This window comes from Hemiscyllium ocellatum, chromosome 2, assembly GCF_020745735.1.
Source record: "Hemiscyllium ocellatum isolate sHemOce1 chromosome 2, sHemOce1.pat.X.cur, whole genome shotgun sequence".
NCBI lineage: Eukaryota > Metazoa > Chordata > Chondrichthyes > Orectolobiformes > Hemiscylliidae > Hemiscyllium > Hemiscyllium ocellatum.
The window spans coordinates 121,817,552-121,838,881 of record NC_083402.1 but is presented as its reverse complement, the minus strand read 5'-3'; positions in this window follow the sequence as shown (position 1 = coordinate 121,838,881).

Here is a 21,330-nt window from a genome sequence, read left to right as displayed (position 1 = left end):
CCAGGAGACTGCATGGAATACAATAATTGTGTCCAGAAGGTTTCAGCAGTAGATGGGCAGAGGCAGACTGTCACTGGGCCAGGCTGCAGAGCTGGAAATTGCAGCAACCTTATCAATCCAAAGGACTGAGAACTGGCCTCCTTTCCATGAGAGATACCATTGCAAACAAATGGAGGTGCAAAAGAAATTGGGGATGCAATAGAAACCAGTATTGGACTGTGGAGGTTTTGGAAGGCCAGAAGATGTTGCAGAGATGGGAAGGGAAGTTGCAGAAAGTTGGACATATCAGTTGTATAGAACTAAGTTATTAATTAACCATATAATGGACAACACATTCATTAGCAATTGAAAGCAAGTCAACAAATGAGGTAGATAAGATCTGAAGTGAAATATATTACCTGGGAGATTTGGCAATCCTTAGAAAATCAAATCATTAATATGAGTTCCAATCATTGAAAGCTAACTGCCTAGTCACAGTAAATTGTTACTTAATATATAAGACCTAGGCAGACCTCAGCAATTCACCCTCACAACTCTTGCACCAACTTAGTACAGCATTAGGGAACCAGAAATGAATATGATTTTTACAACTTGAATGTGTTTCTTCATCTCATCCAGTTAACTTGAACAAACTTCTTCCTTATCGCTGGTTCTGCACTTCTGATTTGGTAGCAAGGATCTCAAATTCTTCAAAGACATCGGCAGAGCAATCCCAGTTCTGAACCTATTATATCATGAGTATTCAAAGGTCTGTTCAGTAAATTTGTTTTTCGTTATTTAAAACCAATCTAGCCATTATAGCATCAACCATAAAATATATTCTCAATATATCATGCCTTAGACACGGTGACCAAAACTGTTCCCACATACCAGGCATGGTCTGATGAATATATAGTTTTGAATAGTTTTAGTAGGACCTCGCTATTTTTATGCTCCATTCCTTTGGTAAAAAAATCAAAAAGTATGTTGCTGGAAAAGCTCAGCAGGTCAGGCAGCATCCATGGAGCAAGAGAATTGACATTTCAGGCATATGCCCGAAACATTGATTCTCCTGCTCTTCTGATGATGCCTGACCTGCTGTGCTTTTCCAGCACCACACATTTTGATTCTGACTCTCCAATATCTGCAGTCCTTGGTAAAAAGGCTGACATCCCATTTGCTTTCCCCGTTATCCATTGAACGTGTGTGCTAGCTTTTTGTGATACATGCACAAGGACCCAAATCCCAACATGCTGCATCTTTCCAGTCTTTCAATAGTTTTTTTTATCCCTAATATAGGCTTGGTCTTATATATTATCTAAGGATTTAATGTGACTAAGTGGTGAGATTATTTACTTGATTTTCTAAGGATTGCCAAATCTCCCAGATAATGTATTTTGCTACAGATTTTATCTCATCAATTTATTGGCTTGCTTTCAATTACTGATAAATATGTTGTCTATGTTTTCATTAATAACATTAATATTTGACTTATTGAGCTTTTGTCCCATTAGTTTCCTTGGCAGTTTTTCTTTAGTGATTGTTATAGTATTTATTTCATTTCCTCCATTTGCCGCTTCATCAATTCATACATTTGAAGTGTCAGAGGCTGAGGGGTGACCTTATAGAGGTTTATAAAATCATGAGGGGCATGGATAGGATAAATAGACAAAGTCTTTTCCCTGTGGTCGGGGATTCCAGAACTAGAGGGCGTAGGTTTAGGGTGAGAGGGGTAAGATATAAAGAAGACTCAAGAAGCAACTTTTTCACACAGAGGGTGGTACATGTATGGAATGAGCCACCAGAGGAAGTGGTGGAGGCTGGTACAATTGCAATATTTAAAAGGCATTTGGATGGGTATATGATTAGGAAGGGTTTGGAGGGATGTGGGCCAGGTGCTGGCAGGTGGGACTAGATTGGGTTGGGATATCTGGTCGGCACGGACAGGTTGGACCAAAGGGTCTGTTTCCATGCTGTACATCTCTATGACTATCACTATCTGTGATTTTTCTTCAATCATCTTTGCTGCTGAAGTCCTTTCCCAGTCCACTCCAGCTGGCTCTGCTCTCAGTCCTTTGTAATTATCTTTATTTAAACATCTTCCACCCCGACCTCAAATTTACCTGGACAGTCTCAGGCTCCTCTCTCCCCTTCCTAGACCTCTCCATTTCTATCTCAGGCAACCGACTCAACAAAACATTTACTATAAACCGACCGACTCCCACAGCTACCTAGATTACACCTTCTTCCACCCTGCCCCCTGTAAAAATGCCATCCCATATTCCCAATTTCTTCGCCTCTGCTGCATCTGCTCCCAGGAGGAATTCCAATACCGAACAACCCAGATGGCCTCCTTCTTCAAAGACCGCAATTTCCCCTCAGACGTGGTTGATGATGCTCTCCACCATACCTCCTCCACTTCCTGCTCCTCCGCCCTTGAACCCCGCCCCTCCAATCGCCACCAGGACAGAACCCCACTGGTCCTCACCTACCACTCCATCAACCTCCAGATACATCGTATCATCTTTCATCATTTCCGCCACCTCCAAACAAACCCCACCACCAAGGATATATTTCCCTCCCCTCCCCTGTCAGTGTTCCAGAAAGACCACTCCCTCCGCGACTCCCTAGTCAGGTCCACACCCCCCACCAACCCAACCTCCACTCCCGGCACCTTCCCCTGCAACAGCAAGAAATGCAAAACTTGCACCCACAGCTTCCCCCTCATTTCCCTTCAAGGCCCTAAGGGATCCTTCCATATCTGTCACAAATTCACCTGCACCTCCACACACACCATTTGCTGCATCTGCTACACCCGATGTGGCCTCCTCCACGTTGGGGAGACAGGCCACCTACTTGCAGAACATTTCAGAGAACACCTCTGGGACACCTGCACCAACCAACCCAACCGCCCCGTGGCTGAACACTTTAACTCCCCCTCCTACTCCGCCAAGGACATGCAGGTTCTTGGCCTCCTCCATCACCAGACCATGGCAACATGACGCCTGGAGGAAGAGCGCCTCATCTTCTGCCTAGGAACCCTCCAACCACAAGGGATGAATGCAGATTTCTCCAGCTTTCTCATTTCCCCTTCCCCCACCTTATCTCAGTCCCGGCCCTCGGACTCAGCACCGTCTTCTTGACCTGCAATCTTCTTCCTGACCTCTCCGCCCCCACCCCCTCTCTGGCCTATCACCCTCACCTTAACCTCCTTCCACCTATCGCATTCCCAACGCCCCTCCCCAAGTCCCTCCTCCCTACTTTTATCTTAGCCTGTTTGACACAACCTCCTCATTCCTGAAGAAGGGCTTATACCCGATGTGCAGGTCAGGTGAATTGGCCATGCTAAATTGCCCGTAGTGTTAGGTGTGTTACTCAGAGGGAAATGGGACTGGGTGGGTTACTCTTCAGAGGGTCAGTGTGGACTTATTGGGCCGAAGGGCCTGTTTCCACACTGTAGGGAATCTAATCTAAAACAAAACCACCACCTGCAAGTTCCTCCTCAAAGCCAATCACCACCTTGACTTGAAATATATCACTGCTCCTTTAATGTCACGGGGAGAGAACCCTGGAATTTCCTCTCTAAGGTCAATGTGGGTTGACCTACAGCACATGACTGCAACAGGTCAAGAAGACAGCTCACCATCACTTTCCCAAGGGAAACTAGGAATGGCCAACAAATACCAGCCCAGACAATGATATCCATATCCCATGAAGTGATAAAATATTGAGGATTATCAGATCAGCTGTTATCTTATTGAATGGCAGAACAGGCTCAATGTGATGCTCTTGGGTTTTATATATTAGTGTTTTTCCCAGTGACAATGTTCGCTATCTGGTCAATAGTTACCTATTTTTATTTTGTCTCTGTCCCTTTTCGAACAAGGGTGTTACATTGACAGTTTTCCAATCCTCTGGAACACTTCCAGAATTTAAGGATACTTGGAAGATTACTATAAGTGCACCCTATAACTACTTTCTTTAAAATCCTGGGATACATCCCATCAGGTCCTGCCTTTATATAAATGCTTTGGCTGTGAGCATAGGAAGTATAGTTAGTAAGTTTGCAGATGACAACAAAATTGGAGGTGTAGCGGACAGCAAAGAAGGTTACCTCAGATTACAACAGGATCTGGACCAGATGGGCCAAGGGGCTGAGAAGTGGCAGGTGGAGTTTAATTTAGATAAATGCGAGGTGCTGCATTTTGGGAAAGCAAATCATAGCAGGACTTATACACTTAATGATAAGGTCCCAGGGCATGTTGCTGAACAAAGAGACCTTGGAGTGCAAGTTCATAGCTCCTTGAAAGTGGAGTCGCAGGTTGATAGGATAGTGAAGAAGGCATTTGGTATGCTTTCCTTTATTGGTCAGAGTATTGATTACAGGAGTTGGGAAATCATGTTGCGGCTATACAGGACATTGGCTAGGCCTCTTTTTGGAACATTTGTGCAATTCTGGTCTCCTTCCTATTGGAAGGACGTTGTGAAACTTGAAAGGGTTCAGAAAAGATTTACACGGATGTTGTCAGGGCTGGAGCATTTGAGCTATAGGGAGAGGTTGAATAGGCTAGAGCTGTTTTCGGTGGAGCATCGGAGGCTGAGGGGTGACCATGTTATGGGTTTATAAAATCATGAGGGGCATGGATAGGATAAATAGACAAACTCTCTTCCGTGGGGTGGGGGAGTCCAGAACTAGAGGTTATAGGTTAGGGTGAGAGGGGAAAGATATAAAAGAGACCTAAGGGGCAACTTTTTCACACAGAGGGTGATACGTATGTGGAATGAGCTACCAGAGGAAGTGGTGGAGGCAAATACGACTGCAACTTTTAAAAGGCATCTGGATAGGTGTATGAATAGAAAGGGTTTGGAGGGATATGGGCCAAGTGCTGGCCTGTGGGACTAGATTAGTGTAAGATATCTGGTCGGCATGGACAAGTTGGACTGAAGGGTCTGTTTCTGTGCTGTACATCTCTATGACTCTATGACTCTTTAACCTCATTAGTTTCTCTACCATGCTTTCTCTAATTATAGCTCTTGTGTTTATTTCATTTCCTCCTTTTGCACCTGATTACTTTGAATATTTAGTATTTTTGGAATTAGTGTGCTCTGTGAACGCTGATACAAAGTATTTATTCAACTCCACTGCAATTGTCTGGCTCCCCAGGGCATTAGATTCTACTGTATTATGTTCACTGTTCCCTAGAGGATCTTATACTTCGGAAATCATTTATTAAACTTGTCTTATTACACATTACTAGATCCAAAATAGCCTAATCATTGACTGGTTGGATCCATAACATATTGTTCTAGAAAACTGTCCCAAATACACCCTCAGTTCTTCCTCATAGCTACACCTGCCAATTTGATTTTCCTAATCTACATGAAGAATGAAGTCACCCATAACTAATGTACTGCAATTTTTACATGCTTGATTTGTTTGCTATCTTACATAACAGCTACTGTTAGGGGTCTAAAGAATACACCCATCAGCATCTTCCTCCCTTATTGATTTTGTTTTAATCTACACTCATATGGAATCTAAGATCCAATCCAAGATCATTTCTTGCTATTGTACTTATTGCAGCTTGTATTAAAAACATTAACCGAAAACCCTTCCCTTCCTGCCTGTCCATTTAAAAAATCATATATTCCTGAATATTTAGTTCCCAACTTTGAACTCCTTGAATCCATCTCTCCATATAAGATCTTACCCATTAACTTCTATTTTTTGCTGTCAATTCATTTATTTCATTCCAAACACAACATGAATTTAAGTAAAGAGCCATTGATTTTGTGTTTTTATCATTTTCTTCCTTTGGTAGTATTTGCATATTTTCTTAATGCTTGTATACTCTGCTCCTTCCTGTCCTACTGTGGGTATCATTATCAAAACAGTTGCCCTTCAATACCAACATATCCTTTTGCTTTGTAAACTCATGTAACTGCCTTCCAAACCACACCTCACCCAACTAGTTTAAATTGCTCTCTTCAGCCCGAGTTATTTGATTTGCCACCACGTTGGTCCCAGCACAGTTCAAATGAAGTACATTTGACCGGAACAGTTTCCTTCGACTCCATTAGTAGTGTCAATATGCCACATTTCATCCAGATCAATCCTTTTAAGTCACACATTTAATTCCTTGATTGTATTTACTCTGTGCCTCTTTCCTATGGCTCAAGGAGTAATCCTAAGATTATTTTTTACCTTGCAGGTTCTACTTTTTAGTTCCACAGCAGCTCTGAGGAGATGTCTCTAATCCTGCTACCAGGTAGGTAACACAGTCTTCAGAACTCATTGCTGCAGAGAACAGTATTTCACTCCCTAATTTTACTGTCCATTAGATTGCCATTTCCTCCCTCCACTTGAATGTACTAAGATACCGTGGTCAATTCACTCATCCTCCTTGCAATCCCCATTCTTTCTCACACAGCTTGCAAGGACTTTGTAACTGTTGGTCAACTAAAGGACAGAAGCTCGAGAGATGCCTCTTTGGTCCCCATATGTAGTTCACAAATAATCACACCCTTCTGTTCCAGATCACAGGCCAAGACTGAATAACCTAATCTGAGGTGTATAGCTGCCTCCTGGAGCAAAGTGTCCAGGTAACTTTCCCTTTCTTTGATGTCGAGAAATGTGTTGCTCAGACCCCCAGCTCCCCAATTTCCACCCCAAATTGCTGGAGCTCCAGATATTTGCTCCAGGTGTGTTCCTGGTGGATCAGCTCCAACATGATGCAGCTTCAGTTTTATTTACGCTTTGCCTCAGGGAATGTGACCCCATCCTGGAATTGTACAATCATACACCAGGGAAAAGGAGGCCATTGGCTAATTATGTCTGTCTGGCTCTTTTAATTAGCCTCCTAATTAGCCCCACTAACCTATAGTCTAGTAAATGGGTGACACGGTGGCTCAGTGGTTAGCACTGCTGCCTCACAGCGCCAGGGTTCCAGGTTTGATTCCAGCCTTGGGCGACTGTCTGGTTGGAGTTTGCACATTCGCCCAATGTCTGTGCGGGTTTCCTCTGGGTGTTCCGGTTTCCTCCCACAGTCCAAAGATGTGCCGGTCAGGTGAATTGCCCATAGTGTTAGGTGCAGTAGTCAGCGGGAGATGGGTCTGGGTGGGTTACTCTTCAGAGGATTGGTTGGGCCAAAGGGCCTGTTTCCACACTGTAGGGAATCTAATCTAATCTAAATTTTCCTCCCTTATTTACATATTGAATTTGAGATCTTTTCTAATCAACATGTTTAGAAATGTTACTGAACACTCTGATGTAGATTGGCCTTGCACCCAGGCCTGGGACACTACCACTGCACCATAAAAGTCCTCCCTTATCGAATTTGACTTATTTTCTAATCAACCTGTTCAGAAATGTTCATCCACACCTTGGGAACAGGTGGGACTTGAACCCAGGCCTCCTGGTCCAAGGGGAAGGACACTACATTGTTATCAGACTTATGAATGGCCCTGACTTATTATAGAGCTGATCTTTTTCAGCACCTTCTCTGTAGCTGTAACACTGTATTCTGCATTTTGAGGAAGGGTCATAGATTCATAGAGATGTACAGCACAGAAACAGACCCTCGGTCCAACTCGTCCATGCCAATCAGATATCCCAACCCAATCTAGTCCCACTTGCCAGCACCTGTCTCATATCCCTCTAAATCCTTCCTATTCATATACCCATCCAGATGCCTTTTAAATGTTGCAATTGTACCAGCCTCCACCACTTCCTCTGGCAGCTCATTCCATACATGTACCACCCTCTGCGTGAAAAAGTTGCTTCTTAGGTCTCTTTTATATCTTTCCCCTCTCACCCTAAACCTATGCCCTCTAGTTCTGGACTCTGCCACCCCAGGGAAGAGACTTTGTTTGTTTATCCTATCTCGGATTCTCTCTGCAGATGCTGCCAGACTTGCTGAGCTTTTCCAGCAATTTCTCTTTTTGTCTCTGACTTACAGCATCCACAGGTTTTTTCTGTTTTTTATATTCTGCATTCTGTTCTGTTACCCTGATAGATGCATGTAAGCTATAACTTGTCTGGTTGACAAGCAGGAGGCTGGAAGAACACAGCAAGCCAGGCAGAATTAGGAGGTGGAGAAGTCAACGTTTTGGGTGTAACCCTTCTTCAGGACTGGTAGAGAACTTCTTCAGAATGGACATCCTTTGAAGAGACTTCACAATGGTAGACAGCGAACTTCTTCAGAATGGAAGAAGGGCTACACATGAAATGTTGACTTCTCCACCCCCTGATGCTGCCTGGCTTGCTGTGTTCTTCCAGCTTCCTGCTTGTCTTACCTTGGATTCCAGCATCTGCAGTCTTTTTGCATGATTTGTCTGGTTCGCATGCAAGACGATACTTTTCACTGTATCTCACAATATATGACAATAATAAATCAAATCAAATCAAATCACTGCACCCCTGAACCCTTCCTTATCGAATTTGATTGTCAAGGTTAAAGCTGCTTCCACTTGAAACCCCCCTTTGAGGCAATGTATTCTAGATCACAACAACTTGTTTGCTTGAAGAAAAATTCAGACTCGGTTCTTTCATTAATTAATTTAAATCAATAATCTCTGATTATGGAATCTTCCCAGTGAAAACAATTTCTCCATATTACTCTGTGAAAACCCTTCATTGATTTGAAACACCTCTATCAAACTCCCCTTCTCCAGGAAGATTTGACATTGCCCTTTTAAGATAGAGAGGCTTCTAACTCAAAAAAATGCAACGCAGCAGCTGGAGCGAGTTCATCGTGGGTTCTTTAATAGAGACCTTGCAAAACTTGAGGAACATTGCCCTCTTGTTTACACTTATAGCACAAAAGGCCTCACTTTGAGATAACTGGTGTTATGTAACATTTTACCACTGACATGAGTTATGAAACAGAGCAAACGGCTGTAAACTCTTATTTGCTTGATCAGAATCAAGCATCAGAGTGGCGTGTAACAAGCATCAAATGTACACACACACACACAGTCGAAATACAACCAATGTAGCAATAATCTGATCTATTCGGTATTTACACGGAAAAATCGTCTTGCAGGGATGCACAAAAAAAAGAGCAGAAATGCGACACCATGGGTATATGTTTTACAAAATTATAACCCATTGGGGTGGGGAAGGGTGGAGGAACTGAAATAAACAATCACAACAGCGACTTTATTACCAGCGTGTCATTCCACAGTGTGGAGCCTGGACATTGTGTACCGCATCTGTGGGTCCCACACTCTCCCTCTGTATCTCTCTCAGTTCTATCTCATAGTGGAGAATTCAAATTTTACTTCTCTTGCTACAGGGATCACTTCTAAAAGCAACCACGAGTTGAAGATATGCAGGCCGCCAAACACGTATTTTACACTTTTTTTTAAAAAAAAGAAAGCTGAGTTCGCTGATAATGTGAAGTCCCAGAAATAAACACAAGTTTTAAACATGCTGGGGTGAGCGATTTAGCCGCTTCTTAAACTCAGTTTCAGTCTTACCCCGTTTAAGTGGGAGAGGGTGTGAAGTGCAGTGTCAGTGTGTAATAGTTCAATGAGGGTATGTTGTTATTGAAGTCTCAGGGAACAAGACGTTCTCTTCCATGAACTGCAATTGAACCTCAGGCTCTACAGTTCGGGTAACAAAGCTTTTGGAAAAACAAGACACGCTCTTTAATAAGGAGAGCAGTATTAACATGGATTTATTAACTCCCTGGTTGCATACGACATAAAAACAAACCTGTGTTGCGTGACTGTCACAGAGATTGTAGTTTCTGTGGATAAGTACTTTCAAGGGATAGGAACAGTTTGCCTTGGCTTACTTTAGAACATGTATAAAATGTGGTTGGAAGATTAACATTTAATAAGCAAATTGTTTATGTTAGAATTTAAATCCGCTGAACGCATTGGGTACAGAGTGAGCAGATTAATCATTTTCAGCTGTTGAATTGGTTGCTTACAGAAGAACAAAACCACTTGGAAGGGATGATTTGGAGATGCCGGTGTTGGACTTTTCAATGTATAATTTCAGTTACATCACACTGTAAATTTTTGCTATAAATTCTGTGTTAGGATCGAGCCCTCCACTATCACCTGAAGGAGCGTCGCTCCGAAAGCGGGTGTACTTGCAATTAAACCTGTTGGACTATAACCTGGTGTTGTGTGATTTTTAACTTTGTACACTTTGAAGGGAAACATTTATAGCATTCACAATACAGTATGCATCCCGAGTGCTAAGGCTGGTAAACAACTGAGGAACATGCTATCACAGGTTAAGGGAAGATAACTGTCCCCCACTCTCCTCCGATGATAAATACAAATGGGTCTCTTTTCGTGTTATATTGTAATCCAGATTGACAATCCCAGCACAGTGCTAGGGGAGCGCCTCATTGTTGGAGTCTCATGTCCCATGTCCGAAACATTGATTCTCCTGCTCCTTGGATGCTGCCTGACCTGCTGCGCTTTTCCAACAACATATTTTCAGCCCTGATTTACCACTCCCAAGAAAAAGAATAGGAAATGACATCACCAACCCAAAGAAACCCAAACATATAAATAGAAAGCAGGAATCACCAGCAATGCTTCGTCCAGAGGCTCACTGAAGATGTTACCTAGTTTGGTGATGAAACATCAGAAAATGAACCTTCCAGCTCAGTGAGCAAACTTCCATCCATGTCCGTAAAGGCTCTATTTTACAAATGCATCACAGAAAGCATTCTATCCACTTGCATCATAGCTTGGTATGGCAACTGCTCCACCCAGGATTGTAAGAAATTACAGAGTTTTGTGAACACAGACTAGTCCATCACACAAGTTAAGAGGGGTCTTCCATCCATTGACTCTATTTATACTTCTCGGAAAGGCAGCCAACATAATCAAAGACCCCTCTTACCTCAGTCATAATCTCTTCCATCAGCCAGAAGATACAAAAGCCTACACACACAAACCAATGGATTCAAGAATGGCTTCTTCCTCACTATTATTAGAGTTCTGAATGGACATCTCAAATTTTTAAATTGATGTTGATCTTGCTCCTTGTGCACCTTCTCTGCAGCCGTACCATTGTATTCCGTGCTCTGTCCATGCACCTTGTATGGTGTGGTCTGCCTGTATTGCACACAAAACTGAATTTTTCACTGTAACTAGGTACGTGACAATGATAAATCAAAACAAAATGAAAGGTCCAGTGCTGCCATTTCGAAGAGGGGCCTACATCCCAAAGCAATGCAATTAAAACACAGGACACAAGGTAAGTATCATATGGCTGGTTATGGGAACTTGCTGTGTGCAAATTGTTCACGTTTCCTACAGTGATCACACTTCAAACATACTTCAGTGACTGCAAGGTGCTCTGGGATGTCCTGAGGTGGCAAAAGGAGTTATAAGAATGCAAGGGATGTACTTGCAAGGGATGTGTCAAGTATTTACATTGTGAACTGTGAAGGGGATAGTGTTAAGACTCCAAAAGAATATAGAAAAGTTAGTGAAATGGATGTACAAGTAATAAATGAGGTTGAACGCAGAGAAGATGTTCATTTTGTGAGGAAGAATATCGAGAGACAATGTAAAGACAAGTATAAAGTGTATGCTGGAGCAGAATGACCTGGCTGCTATTCAACAAGTTCGTGGCTGATTTGCCCCAAGCCTTAACTGCTCCCTCATGACAGGTCATCATACCCTTTAACTCAATTTCCGAAGTTGAAAAGTGTGGCACCGGAAAAACGCAACAGCATCCGAGGAGCAGGAGAGTGGAAATTATGTGCATCAGCCCTTCATCAGGAATGTCACTTCAAAAATCTCTCTATCTCGTTTTTAATACTCCCTGTGTTAGAGAATTCCAGATATATACTCTCTTCTGAGAGATGAAATTCATTCACATCTCAGTTTTAAATAATTGTCCTCTTATTTTGTAATGAGTCAAACAAAGCGGCAGAGACTTTATGGATAGACTCAGTGTCAAACACTCTTACTTCAAGAAGGTTGTGTGTTCGGGTCTCCAACCAGGTAGTTGCTTCCTGAGCTAGAATCCACATTGGCACTGAGGGAGCTATGCACAGTTGGACGTTTTGCCTTTTGGATAAGGTGTTTAAGTGAGGCCCCCTTTGTCCCTTGAGATGGACGTAAAAGATCCCACAGCTGGGCCTCTAGCTGAGATATTTGTATCATCGATAGTCACAGATGAGATGCCGGAAGACTGGAGATTAGCTAATGTGGTGTCACTGTTTAAGAAGGGTGTTAAGGTCAAGCCAGGGAACAATAGACCAGTGAGCCTGACCTCGGTGGTTTGTAAGTTGTTGGGGGGATTCCTGAGGGACAGGATGTACATGAATTTTGAAAGGCAAGGACTGATTAGGGATAATCAACATGGCTTTGTGTGTGGGAAATCATGTCTCACAAACTTGATTGAGTTTTTTGAAGAAGTAACAAAGAGGATTGATGAGGGCAGAGCGGTAGATGTGACCTATATGGACTTCAGTAAGACATTCAACAAGGTTCCCCATGGGAGACTGATTAGCAAGGTTAGATCTCATGGAATACAGGGAGAACTAGCTGTTTGGATACAGAACTGGCTCAAAGGTAGAAGGTGGTGGTGGAGGGTTGTTTTTCAGACTGGAGGCCTGTGATCAGTGGAGTGCCACAAAGATCGGTGCTGGGTCCTCTACTTTTTGTCATTTACATAAATGATTTGGATGTGAGCATAAGAGGTACAGTTAGTAAGTTTGCAGATAGATAGGATAGTGAAGAAGGCGTTTGGAATGCTTTCTTTTATTGGGCAGAGTATTGAGTACAGGAGTTGGGAGGTCATGTTGCGCTTGTACAGGACATTGGTTAGGCCACTGTTGGAATATTGCATGCAATTCTGGTCTCCTTCCTATTGGAAAGATGTTGTGAAATTTGAAAGGGTTCAGAAAAGAATTACAAGGATGTTGCTAGGGTTGGGGATTTGAGCTACAGGGAGAGGTTGAACAGGCTGGAGCTGTTTTCCCTGGAACGTCGGAGGCTGAGCGGTGACCTTATAAAGGTTTACAAAATTATGAGGGGCATGGATGTGGTAAATGGGCAAAGTCTTTTCCCTGGAGTCAGGGAGTCCGGAACTAGAGGGCATAGGTTTAGGGTGAGAGGGGAAAGATATAAAAGAGACCTACGGGGCAACCTTTTCACACAGAGGGTGGTACGGGTATGGAATGAGCTGCCAGAGGAAGTGGTGGAAGCTGGTACAATTGCAACATTTAAGAGACATTTGGATGGGTATATGAATAGGAAGGGTTTGGAGGGGTATGGGCCGGGTGCTGGCAGGTGGGACTAGATTGGGTTGGGATATCTGGTCGGCATGGACGGGTTGGACCGAAGGATCTGTTTCCCTGCTGTACCTCTCTATGTTAGCAGCGAAGGTCTCACCAGTGTGTGGCCAAGATTTATCTTTCATCCAATCTTGCCAAATAACATATTATTGCGTGTGCAAACAATGTTACAATGACCATACTTTAAAACCATTTCATTTGATATGAAGCCTTCAGGGTACCCAAAGATTGCAAAAGACCATTTTTTTGAATGACTATTAAGATAATGGTACATTTTAATCTTCAATGTCCAGTATTAATCAAATGGATTGGAGCACAAACTCTTTTTTAGATACCTTCCATAATTGACTAACAAGAACGTATATTCTATAAAGAGTGAATGATCCACCACATTTGATTAACTGAAGGGTGGGTGCGATGAAAATCTATTCCTTTTACTTTAGCTAGTGTGTAGATGAGGCTATTGACATCCCTCATATCACAATTACAGTTAATCATGGTGCTTTCTGCTATAGATCATCACTTGGGTTTCTGTACACTAGAAGATACAAATGTGATAGATTCGCCTCCACTTGCCTGAATGATACCAACAACATACAGAAAACTCGGCACTCTTCAAGACAGAGCAACCTACTTGATCAGGACTAGATCCACCACCTTCCATTTTCATTCTAGCATTAGTGTATAGTGGCAGATGTATTTATCATCTCCAAGATGCACTGCAGCAACCCATCAATGCTCCTTCGCCAGCACCTTCCACCTCTGCTCCCCAGGAGGACAAGGGCAGCCAATGCATTGGAACAGCACCACCAGCAGATTCACCTCCAAGACACATACAATCCTGATTATATTTTGCTGCTTAATCCTGGAACTCCCTCCCAAACGGAGGAGAAAGTGAGGACTGCAGATGCTGGAGATCAGAGCTGAAAAACGTGTTGCTGGAAAAGCGCAGCAGATCAGGCAGCATCCAAGAAGCAGGAGAATCGATGTTTTGGGTGTTCATGCCCGAAACGTCAATTCTCCTGCTCCTTGGATGCTGCCTGACCTGCTGCGCTTTTCCAGCAACACATTTTCAACTCCCTCCCAAACAGCAATGTGAGTGTAACTGTACCACATGAACTGCAAAGGCGAAACACAAGCATCTTTTAAAGGATAATTAAGGATAGGCAATACATGTTGATCTTGCCACGAATAAACAAATCTCATGAACAAATAAAAAAATTTGAATTTGGTCAGCAAATGTATTAATGACATTGTCATTGATTAGGATGTGGCAGGTTACAGCGGGATAAGCTGCAGAGCTGGGCAGAAAGGTGGCAAATGGAGTTCAATGTAGCTAAGTGTGAAGTGATTCACTTTGGTAAGAGTAACAAGAAGATAGAGTACTGGGCTAGTGGTCGGATACTTGGTAGTGTGGATGAGCAGAGGGATCTTGGTGTCCATGTACACAGATCTCTGAAAGTTGCCAGCCAGGTAAATAGTGCTGTGAAGAAGGCATATGGCGTACTGGCTTTTATTGGTAGAGGAATTGAGTTCCGGAGTCCTGAGGTCATGTTGCAGTTGTATAAGACTCTGGTGCGGCCGCATCTAGAGTATTGTGTGCAGTTTTGGTCGCCATACTATAGGAAGGATGTGGAGGCACTGGAACGGGTGCAGAGGAGGTTTACCAGGATGTTGCCTAGTATGGTAGGAAGATCGTATGAGGAAAGGCTGAGGCACTTGGGGCTGTTTTCATTGGAGAAAAGAAGGTTTAGGGGTGACTTGATAGACGTGTACAAGATGATTAGGGGTTTAGATAGGGTTGACCATAAGAACCTTTTTCACACATATGGAGTCAGCTATTACAAGGGGGCATAGCTTTAAATTAAGGGGTGGTAGGTATAGGACTGATGTTGGGGGTAGATTCTTTACTCAGTGAGTCGTGAGTTCATGGAATGCCCTGTCAGTAACAGTGGTGGACTCTCCCTCTTTATGGGCATTTAAATGGGCATTGGATAGGCATATGGAGGAAAGTGGGCTAGTGTAGGTTAGGTGGGCTTGGAACGGCGCAACATCGAGGGCTGAAGGGCCTGTACTGCGCTGTATTTTTCTATGTTCTATGTTCTAACTATATTAAATTGAAATCAAAACATAACTTTTTCAATATTTTTTTCTGCAGAAGTATGTTATTTTATCAACCAGCCTGACAATATTCTAAAACTATTTCATTGATTTTAGAATTTCATGTAGAAATCATAATTAATGTGTTATCACCAGGAGGAGTACTGCATTGGATTATGGAATCAACAGATTCAATCCATCAAGTCTGTGCCAACCCCTTGTAAGAGAAATCCAATTAGTGACATACAAATAATTTAAATATGGAAATAAAAGTTTTATATCAGGGCAATTTGGAGTTTCTTCAAATTATACTGTACTCCAAGTTTTATCCTTAAAAAAATGTTGACATATTTATTCCAAGAAATTGTGCAGGATAGAACCATGAAATGAGTTGCACCATTTTTTTTAAAGATCAGATTCCCTACCGTCCGGAAACAGGCCCTTTGGCCCAACCAGTCCACACCGAAGAGCAACCCACCCAGACCTATTTCCCTCTGATGAATGCACCTAATACTATGCACAGTTTAGAATGGCCAATTCACCTAACCTGCACATTTTTTGGATTGTGGGAGGAAACCGTAGCACCCGGAGGAAACCCACGCAGGCACAGGGAGAATGTACAAACTCCACACAGACAGTCACCCGAGGCTGGAATTGAACCTGGGATCCTGGTGCTGTAAGGCAGCAGTGTTAACCACTGAGCCACCGAGCCACCCTCTGGCATTGACCTGACAATGTGGAAAATTGCCCAGGTATGTCCTATATACAAAAAGCAGGACAAATCCAACCAGGCCAATTACCACCCAATCAGTCTACTCTCCAGCATCAGTAAAGTGATGTAAGAAGTCATTAACAGTGCCATCAAACAGCATCTGCTCAGCAACAACCTGCTCAGTGAAGCCTAGTTTGGTTTTGCCAGGGTCACTCAGCTCCTGATCTCATTACAACCTTGGTTCAAACATAGACAAAAGGGCTCAATTCCAGAGGAGAGGTGAGAGTGACATCCCTTGACATCAAGACAACATTTCACCGAGTATGGCATCAAGGAGCCCTGGCAAAACTGGAATCAATGAGTATCAGGGGGTAAACACTCTGCTAGTTAGAGTCATATTTGGCACAAAGGAAGATGGTTGTGATGATGGAGGGTCAGTCAACTCAGCTCCAGGACATCTCTGTAGGAGTCCCTCAGGGTACTATCCTCAGCCCAACAATCTTCAGCTGCTTCATCAATGACCTTACCTCTGTCATAAGGTCAGAAGTGGGGATGTTCACCAATGATTGCACAATGTTCAGCACCATTCACAACTCCTCAGATACTGAAGCAGTCCGTGCTCAAATGCAACAAGATCTGGACAATATCCAGGCTTTGGCCAACAACTGGCAAGTAACATTCGCGCCATACAAGTGCCAGACAACAACCCTTGACAATAAGAGACACTTTAACCATGTTCCTTGACATTCAACAGTATTACAATCACTGAACCCTCACTGTCAACCTCCTTAGGGTTAGCATTGATCAGAAACTCAACTGGACTCACCACGTAAACACAGTGGCTACAAGAGCAGGTCAGAGTCTAGGGATATGGTGGTGAGTAACTCACCTCCTGACACCCCAAAGTCTATCCACTATCTACAAGGCAAAGGTCAGGAGTGTGATGGAATACTCCCCATTTATCTGGATGGGTGCAGCTCCAACAACACTCAAGAACAAAGCAACCTGCTTGATTTGCACCACATCTAAAACATTCAATCTCTCCACCAGTGCCTCTCAGTAGCAGCAGTGTGTACTATCTATAAGATGCGCTGCAGAAATTCACCAAAGATCCTTAGACTGCACCTTCCAAACCCATGACCACTTCCACCTGGAAGGATAAGGGCAGCAGATACTTGGAAACACTACCACCCTGACTTGGAAATAGACTGCCGTTCTTTCACAGTCTTTGGGTCAAAATCCTGGAATTCCCTCCCTACTGGCACTGTAGGTCAACCCACAGAAGGTAGACTGCTGTGAGTCAAGGGCAAATAGGGATGGGCTATCAATGCTGGCCAGCCAGCGATGTCCAAGTCCCACAAATGAATTATAAAAAAAATTCCCCTCATGCGACACCCTTCAAAAGTATCCATTTAAATTTGACAATTTGGAAGATTCCTCTGAAGGTGAGTTAATAGCTACCCAGGAGAAGTTAGAAGGTGATAAACCTAGAATAGCTCCCTGGTAACCATTAAACTGAACCTTCAATACACCAGTCAATACCCCTAAATACTCCTCCCAGAGATTCCTTAAATCTAATCAATCACCTGACCTCTCCTGATCAGGCCATTCTCAAACCCAACCCACCACTGGACCCAACATCCATCTATCCACTTCAGGATCTAAAAGTCCACTCTTCCCTACCACTATACCTGACTCCCATATCTGCTACCAGAAATGACGATTCCCCTCCACCTTGCAGGACACTGCATCCCAACACTCTCTCTGTCGATCCTATGCCTCCTACCCACCTTGTCCTGCCCCACCCCCAATGTATCTGACATCATACCCACCTTGCACTCTGGCACCTTTCCGACCTGGCATTCAAGTATCCTACCTACATGGCATTGGATTCATTTGACACCCTAACTCCACACTTACCGTATAATTATTTTAGGCGAAAATGAGTACTGCAGATGCTGGAGATCAGAGTCAAGATTAGAGTGGTGCTGGAACAGCACAACAGGTCAGGCCGCATCTAATCTTGACTCTGATCTCCAGCATCTGCAGTACTCATTTTCGCCTAGGTGATTTTAATCTTAACTGTGAATCCTCTTCCAAGGATGCCCACCTTGAAGAATTTCTTCATGTCTCTTTACAAGAATCTCAGTGAGTCTCTCTCTCACCGTACTCCCACAAGTCTTCTCCTCTGCCCTGGAGCTCTTCAGCCACAACCTGAAACAGACTTGCTACCACAGCCGCATCTCCTTCTTCAGTACCTGCCAATGGAACCAACTGATCCCATATGGACTCCGAAACACATTCAGACCAACACAGTTTGGATTTTAAAGGACTTTTGCCAGAAATATTGATTTTCCTGCTCCTCGGATGCTGCCTGCACTTACAATTATTTTAATTAATCAACCCAGAGATTTTATGATACATCTCTGGGGAAGGTAGGATTTGAACCTGGGCTCCCTGGCTGGAGGTAGTGACATACCCCTACGCTCCAAGACCGTACACCTAGCATACCTTTCACAGGAGCTGTCAATGTGGCTGTCTATGCTGCTGGACATTTAAGAAATCGGATGGGGTAACTTCTGCTGTGAATTAAGGAGCCTGGTTTACTGCACTGCAAGATCACAATTGAATTTAAGATAAGGTCTGCATTTCTGAAGGAGCTGTGATTATAATTTCCTGCCAAGAATGTGTGTCTTGTATCTTAATGGGAAAACAAAGTAGAAATCTGACTGTGATTGCACCCCTCAGAAAACCTAGCCCAATATTTTTATATTGAAATAAACCATAATACATGTTGAAATTTGCAATGAACCTTGTAATTAAAATGATCTTCTGAGAATACAAAAATCCACATGTACACATGCTTTGTCATACTTACCGCAACTGACTGGTGTTTTTTGCCAAATTGCTTGTTGCCACAGACTCGTGAGAAACATTTTTGGTACCAATGTTCTTTAAATTCAAATTCTGTGTTGAAATTCCTCCGTGATTTTGCCACTCTGTGGACTGGAAATCCTCCTTCCTTGATATTCCATTCAATAATTTTATCTCTGTAACCTTCTCCAGTCGTACAATGCTCCAAGAATTCTATGGTTCTCAAATTATGGCTTCTTCTATATCCTGGATTTTAATCAATCCATGATTGGTGGCCTTGGATTTTGCTTCCTTGGTCCCAAGTCTTGAATTTCTTCCATAAATGTCTCCATCACCCACATTTGCATAAGTATACGGCCATGTACATTTGTACATACACTTCCACTGCACACAACCCTACAGTGATTAGTCATGGAGTCCTAAAGTATGGAAACAGACTCTTCGGCCCAGCTCATCCATACTGACCAGGTTTCCAAAACTGAACTGGTCCCATTTGCCTGTGTTTGGTTCATAACCAGAGAGTGTGGAGCTAGAAAATTGCAACTGGGCAGGCAGCATCTGAGCATAGGCCCTTTATCAGAAATGAGGCTTGTGGCCCAAGGGAGCTGAGAGATAAATGGGAAGATGGTGGGGTTGAGGGGAAGGTAGGCAGGAATGCAATATGTAAGTAAAGGTAGAGGTGAAGGTGATAGGTCAGAGAGAAGGGTGGACCAGATTGTGGGAGGGAAGATGGACAGGTAGGACAGTACAAGGTGGTGGTGCCGAGTTGGAAGGTTGGAAGGTGGGGGGAGGGTAAATGAGTAAACTGGTGAATTCCACATTGATCACATGGATTGGAGGATCCCAAGACGGAAGATGAGTGTTCTTCCTTCAGGCATCAGTTGATGAGGGTTTGGCGGTGGAGGAGAACCCAGGACTTGCATGTCCTTGGCACAGTGATAGGGGGAGTTAAAGTGTTTGGCCATGAAGAGGTGCCTTTGCTGGCATCCGTGGGGGTGGAAGTGATGTAACGCGTGATGTAAGCGATTCAGCGGCTGTGTTCTGGTGTTAAACCTCCCCATCAAACCAGAAGGCAAGAGGGATGCTGTGGTAGTTTGGCGCACAGACCTCTACATCGCTGAAGCCATGTGCCAACTCATGGCCACCTCCTCCTACTGCCCCCTCGACCATGACCTCACCTCCCATCATGACTGTATCGGCGCCACCTTGTGTGCTCCCACGAGAAGGTTGAACAGTTCATCAACTTCACAAACACCTGCCACCTCTGCCTCAAGTTCACCTTGACCATCTCAGACACCTTTCTCCCCTTCCTGGATTTTTCTATCTCCACTTTCGGCGATTGACTGAACACGGTCATCTACAACAAACCAAACGACTCCCACTTACCTGGACTGAACCTCCTCCAATCCTACCTCCTGTAAAAATGCTATCCTTATTCCCAATTGCTCTGCCTCTGCCGCATCTGCTCCCTGGACGACAAATTCCACCATAGATCATCCTAAATGGCCTCCTTCTTCAAAGACCACAATTTCCTCTCACATGACGTTGACGATGCCCTTGACCGCACCTCCTCCAGTTCTGAATAAGCCATTTGGACCCAAAACGTTAACTCTGTTTCTCTCTCTACAGACGCCACCAGACGTGCTGAGTTTCTCCAGCAATTAAATTTTTTTTCACAGCTGTACCTTGATAAGCATTGTCACAGAACCAGTAGGAACTGACCTGGAGCATCTAAACTAGGGGTCTTCTCTGGCACCAGCAGCTTGCAGAATCAAATAAAAGAGAGTTCCTATTGAAGTTCAAAGTGTTATTACTTAAACAACACAGAATTTATTTCAAGTTCATACTAACTAAACCATGAAATGGTTAAATGGTTAAGTTTAAACTTTTTATATTCATTTTCAGCCATTTTAATTTGGGTTACTCACTCTTAGACACCTTTTTTTTAATAGATTAGATTAGATTCCCTACAGTGTGAAAACGGGCCCTTTGGCCCAACAGGTACACACTGACCCTCCGAAGAGTAACCTACCCAAACCCTTTTTCCCTCTGACTAATGCACCTAATTGACAATTTAAGCATGGCCAATTCACTTAACCTGCAAATTTTTGGACTATGGGAGGAAACCTTATCACTTCCATGTTCCCTGGTCTACCCACTCTCCTCACTTTGGACAAGGTGGTGGGTTTTGATTGGCCGTATTCTGGATAGATGACACCTGACCACCTAGCATAGATACTTGCATATTCCAGATCTGGATTTGTAGTAGATAATATAACAAGGGACATCCCAAAACATTTCACTGCAAAGTGTGGTTACTGTTGAAAATTCCGTAAAGCAATGTGGGATTGACCAGATCATTTGTTTTTCATAATTTCAATGGAA